The 6,000-nt window shown below is 35.5% G+C and overlaps 1 protein-coding gene across 2 annotated transcripts in view; it reads right to left on the bottom strand.

Moving 5' to 3' along the window:
- Positions 1-6,000, bottom strand: part of MRPS27 (mitochondrial ribosomal protein S27) — a 110,776-nt gene that overhangs the window by 65,942 nt on the left and 38,834 nt on the right. The window lies entirely within an intron of this gene.

Here is a 6,000-nt window from a genome sequence, read left to right as displayed (position 1 = left end):
CTGTACCTCTGAAACAAATAATGCAATATATGTTAAGAAAAAAAAAAGAAGATAGCAAGAGGGGAAGAATGAAGGGGAGTAAATTGGAGGGGGAGACGAACCATGAGAGACGATGGACTCTGAAAAACAAACTGAGGGTTCTGGAAGGGAGGGGGGTGGGGGGATGGGTTAGCCTGGTGATGGGTATTAAAGAGGGCATGTTCTGTGTGGAGCACTGGGTGTTATGCACAAACAATGAATCATGGAACACTACATCAAAAACTAATGATGTGATGTATGGTGATTAACATAACGATAAAAAAAGTTAAAGAAAGATAGCAACAAGACTTCATGGAAGAAGTGTTGCAGGTACTCATTTATTTAACAGGCAATTATTGAACACTTATTACATGTAGGGTACTTTTTAAGGCCCTTTGCTAATTATTGTTTTATTAGAAAAGGTTTACTCAAAATGCAGATAATCTCACAATTTGATATTATCACAAAGCTAGGCCACATGTGACCAATGTAACCTGAGTGATGCAAACTAAATGCTACTCCTGTGCAAGTCAGAGGATTTTTATTGGCTGCAGTGATCTGAAATGGGATCATGGAGTCTGGACACTTAATATTTGGCAAACACTTAAAGGGAAAGGAATGAACTCCTAGGGCAAGAACAGGGCCCTGTTTACAGAGGAAATACAATTAATACTTGTTATACAAACTGAATGAGCCAGGAACGATAATTCCATAAATGTAGGGTTTTTGTTAGGGATTAGTGATACCAAGGCTGGAAAATTAGGTTGGAACCAAATTGTATAAACAGTCTGGTCTGTCCTTGAAATATGTGGCATCAAGAACAGGACTGAGCCAGTAGGAGTGGGGAGATTGGATAACCATTTTATTCCTCTTCTAATTTATAATCTAGTAAATGATAGTGAACCTACTGATGAATGTCAGAATGTATGAGTCATGTTGCTTTATCACCTCAATAAAGAAAATTTATTTGGACAGATGTCTCAGAGTTATAAAATAAGTAGATAATAACGTCCACGCTTTTATTTTACCACTGGGAATTGTTAATCCAAGGAGCCATATATGTAACTTGTAAAATACAAGCAATATCTAGTGTCTTAATTAAAAAAGAGCTTGGTTCTATTAGGAAAACCAAGAATATGACTTCAAATCTATGACATTAATGAATTTAACTAAGGTCAAATACCTTATTTGAAACCACTGATTAGAATTTTGAAATGAAAGCAGGATTCTGATTTGAAATCCATTAATAATATTTTTTCTTCTTTGAAGATTGGTATAAACAAAATTTGAATATGGACACCAGAAATAAAAAAAGAAAGCAGGTTAGAGCTTGACCCAGGATTACATTTTATAGGACAGAGAAGGGGAAGACACAAGAATGTGGAGGGAGAAAGAACAGGCCTTGCTGGAATGGATAAAAAAAATAAACGAAAGATGTTAGGACATTACAAGTAAATCATGAAGAACAAAAGAAAGGAGTGACAATTTGATGGAGTACATATATCTACCTATATGGCAGCTCTTTTATTTTCAATGAAATGAAAAGATACTGGATTTGGCAAATCAGATATAATATTGCTTCCTCCTATTTCTAAGACCCACAGCTTTCTTGTCTGACCCGATCCTAATGTGTCAAGGAAGTGTTTATCTCTATCAGCTTCCCTCAAGGACCACTAGAGGTAGTATACACACAACTGCCCCAACTCCTACCGCTAATAAAGGAGTTGAACAGCACCTTTCCCAAGGCCAGGATTTGAATGGAGGTGGAGGTCCCCAAAGTGGCACCATGTGCTTTTTCATCTTCTAGGTATCTGCTGTTGACTCAGTTCATAGTTATAGGCAGAGACATGAATGACAAGGAAAATGTTATTGAACTACAGAAGAGGCAGCAATACAGAAGGAACCAGAAACGTGCTCTGTGTTACCACTAGGTTCATGAACCTTTCTTCATTGTAAAAAACATGCTGAATTTTATGGCAAAAGGGACCCCAAACATTCCCAAACTGTGGCCCAGAGCTCTAGGGAAAGCCATCAAGAAAGCAGTGCCCCTTTGTACCTTTACAATGCTTTTAACCTTTCTAGAACATTTCTACATGTATGAGCTAAGTGATTTCTATACAACTTTCAATCTTTATTTTAAAGATGAGAAAACTGAGGTCAGCAAGGCTAAGTGACCTGACCAGGATCAGACTATCATCATTTTTGGAGAACCACAGGGAACTTCCACTTCCAGTCTAGGGCTTACTACCAACCACACTACTTCCCTACTCTGTTTCACAAAGAAACTTATTTGAAACTGCCTAAAAAATGTATCCTTACTTATTAAGTGGGTTCAAATAATGTATAAACAAAAGCAACGTGTACACAGTCAGGATCTTGGGTGGCATTAGTTTGCTATAGACTTTGTCCCATCATTCATTCAACAAATATTTATTGAGGGTCAGCTATGTTCCAGGCACAGATAAGTGCTGGGAATACAAAATCAAATAAGATATAATCATTATTTTCAAAAGATTCACCTTGGATTGCTGGCTCTCCAGAAATGCATTTTGTTCAAAGTCAAAAGTGCCTCCAGTCAAAATCAAATTTACTGCTGCCAAATATGCAGATATCAAAACAAATTAAAAAGAATCTGTACTATCTTGTAGTGATAAGATATCAAGACTTTGGCACACTAAGGAAGGTGATATGAACATGCCAAAAATATGAGTATACTTTCAGGAGGATGAAACATATCACCACAATTTAATGATGATACACATTTAATCTGCCTGAATGTGGAGTTAACAAATAATGTTTTTATGAGATGCTGTGATATGGGAAATAAGTGTTCTTTCAGGCTTAGAGGAAGAACCTCAAACTTCAAAAGATCTAAGGTCAAGTGAGCTGTCACTTACTAGCTGTTTGACTTTGGAAAAGTTTCTCCTCTGGCTGACTTCCTTCACCCACAAAAGAAGGGCAAGAACAATACCTGCCCCTTCAGTTTTGCAAGCTTTTTCAAGGGGACGATAACAACAATGAGATGACGATGTACTTTTGGACAGGTACAAGTAATTATTATTATTTGACCTTCACCATGATGACCCACAGTGTCAGTCCAATTGATGGGTGGCCAACTGGACTTTCAAGAGGTTTATTTACTCTCATCCCAATCTGGGCATCCCTGAAGGCAGGGAGTTATTTAGTGTGAACAGCCACTTGTATTCCGACTTAAGGAAGCACATTATTGAATGATGTAATTAGCCAGCTCTGGCGCTAACAGCTCAGATGGGGAGGAGGCGGCAAGGGAAGGAATATGCATCTGGCTTTCCTGGTAATTCTTTCACTGACTACATTATTTATGTAAATAAATAAAAAAAAGTGGCTGGTTCCACTATTATTTATATGATGCAGTATAATTCGAGATTGTTATGATTGTAAAGTGGTTCATTTTGAGCACTGCCCAAAGGTGTGAATAGAGACAAAAGCCAGCCCTAGCAACTGTGTAATCAGGTACAAGACTGAATCTTTCAGGAAAAGGTACTTTTTCCCTAATTCATCTGTCTAGAAGAGGCAATCTTTTTCTTGTTCACATAAACATGACCTAAAGGCTATCTGAAGCCCTGGTCACCTATCTCAAGACTTTCAACCACCACTTGAGCCTCCCCACTACAGAAAAGGAGGAAGAAACGTATATCCAAATAAGGTGCTCGAAAAATATTTCTAACAATTAACAAGGTTGTTAAGCGTAGGAGAAAGGGAAATAGTGGAGGCTGAGTCAAGGCGTGGACAAAACTGTGAACTTTTACTCATATATTAAAACATATTCAGAAGCTAAGATGATTAAAACAAATGTGATGCTACTGGATGAAAAAGCAGATCAATGGAATAGCACAGAAAGTTCAGAGACAGACTCAAACTCAAAGAAGAAATTAGTATATGATAAAGCAGCATAAATTATCAGTAGGCAAAAGAGGTATTATTTAAAAAATGGCATTAGGATAACTGGTTAGCCTTTTTTTTTTTTTTAAATGTGGGTACATGTATGTGTGGATCTGTACTTCACATAATTAAACCAAAATAAACTCCAGATGAACTGTATATTTACATATTAAAAATGAAAGTATACATTCACTAGAGGAAAATATGGAGAAATTTCTTGCGATGGAGAATGTCACTCTTAGATGAATGGAAAAGTCATAAAAGAAAAGATTGCTACACAACAAGAACTACCATAAAGCAAAATAATTTACAAAAACAAAAATAAATGAGAAAAATAAAAATATTCATCATTCAAAGCTATTCCCTAACCATTGAGAGGTCCTACAAATTAGTAAGAAAAAGACCAACAATGCAGTGAAAAGACAGGATAAAAGACAAGAAAGTTCAAGGAAATATGAATGACAGTTAAGCATGTAAGAACATGTCAACATCACCAATAATGAAAAATACAAAACAAAATTATATTGAGAAGACATGTATCTGTTCAAAAATATGAATTTCTAATTAAAATCTTCCTAAGAAGAAAACTCCTGGCCCACCCAGATGACTTCACTGATGAATGATATCAAATATTGAAGAAATAATATAAATCTTATATAAAATTTCAGAAAAATAAGAGAGAACACTTCCTAAAACATTTTATGGCATCACATAATCCTGATGCCAAAACCACACAAGGATGTTATAAGCAAAAAAACTTAAGAGACCAGAGACACAAATATCTTTGACAAATATTAACAAATTTACTTTTAAGAATTTTTATAACAGAATGGAGAAAAATGGCTGGTTCCACTATTATAATTCACTATCATAACAGTAATTCACATATGATAACATATGATCACCTTTACCTTTGTAGAAATAATATTTAACAGAATTTAAATCTATTCATGATAAAAACTGTCAGGAAACTAGGAATAAAAGTGAACTTCCTCAACCTGATAAAGGGCATCTATGAAAAACCTACAACTAACATCATTCCTAAAGGTGAAAGAGTAAATTACTTTCTGCCAAGACTGGGAACAAAGCAAGGATACCTGCCCCACTCCTTTAATTGAACATTGTATTGGAAGTCCTAGCTAATGCAATAAGGCAAGAAAAAAAAATTAAAAGGCCTAAAATTTGGAAGGATATAAAATGTATTTCTATTCACAGACAATATAACTGGATATGAAGAAAACAATCAATCTACAAATAACTACTAGAATTAACGAGTGAATTTATCAAGGTCTCAGGATACAAGGTCATTGGACAAAAATCAACTGTATTTCTAGTAAACTTGGAAAATAAAAATTATTATTTTTTTAGAGAGAGTGTGTGCATGTACGTGCACAAGCAGGAGGAGGGGCAGAAGGAGAGAGATAATCTTAAGCAGGCTTCACACCTAGCACGGAGCCCAACTCAGGGATCAAGCTCATGACCCTGAGATCGTGACCTGAGCTGAAATCAGGAGTGGACATTTAACCAACTGAGCCACCCAGGTGCCCCAGAAAATAAAATTTAGAAAAATAACTTCACTTACAGTAACATCAAAACCCCTATAATATTTAGTAATAAATGTGACAAAAGACTCACAAAAACCCTACAATGAAATTTATAAAGCATTGTTGAGAAAAAAAGGACCTAATAAATAAATAAATAAGTAAAAGATTCAACCCATGTTCACAGGTTGGAAGATTCAATATTTTATGACATCATATAAGGTCCCGATTAAGATACCAATTCTTCTTAAATTTATCTACAGATTTAATAATATCCCAGTCAGAATCCCAGTAGGCCTATTTAAGGAAAATTGACAATCTCATTCCAAAACGTATATGGGAAAGCAAAAGACCTAGAATAACAATAATATTAAAAAAGAACAAAGGGGAAGGTCTTACACTATCTGGCTTCAAGGCCGCAGTAGGAGTATAGTATTGGATTAAGATAGACCGATGAATGGAAAACAACACAGAAAGCAGGAACATCCATAAGGGAAAAAAAGGAACGGCAATACTTACA

Source organism: Callorhinus ursinus, unplaced genomic scaffold (genome assembly GCF_003265705.2).
Source record: "Callorhinus ursinus isolate GAN/ISIS: 27379988/994484 unplaced genomic scaffold, GSC_fseal_2.0 scaffold23, whole genome shotgun sequence".
Lineage (NCBI taxonomy): Eukaryota > Metazoa > Chordata > Mammalia > Carnivora > Otariidae > Callorhinus > Callorhinus ursinus.
The sequence above is the reverse complement of the archived record's forward strand: the minus strand, read 5'-3'. Positions and strand labels throughout refer to the sequence as shown.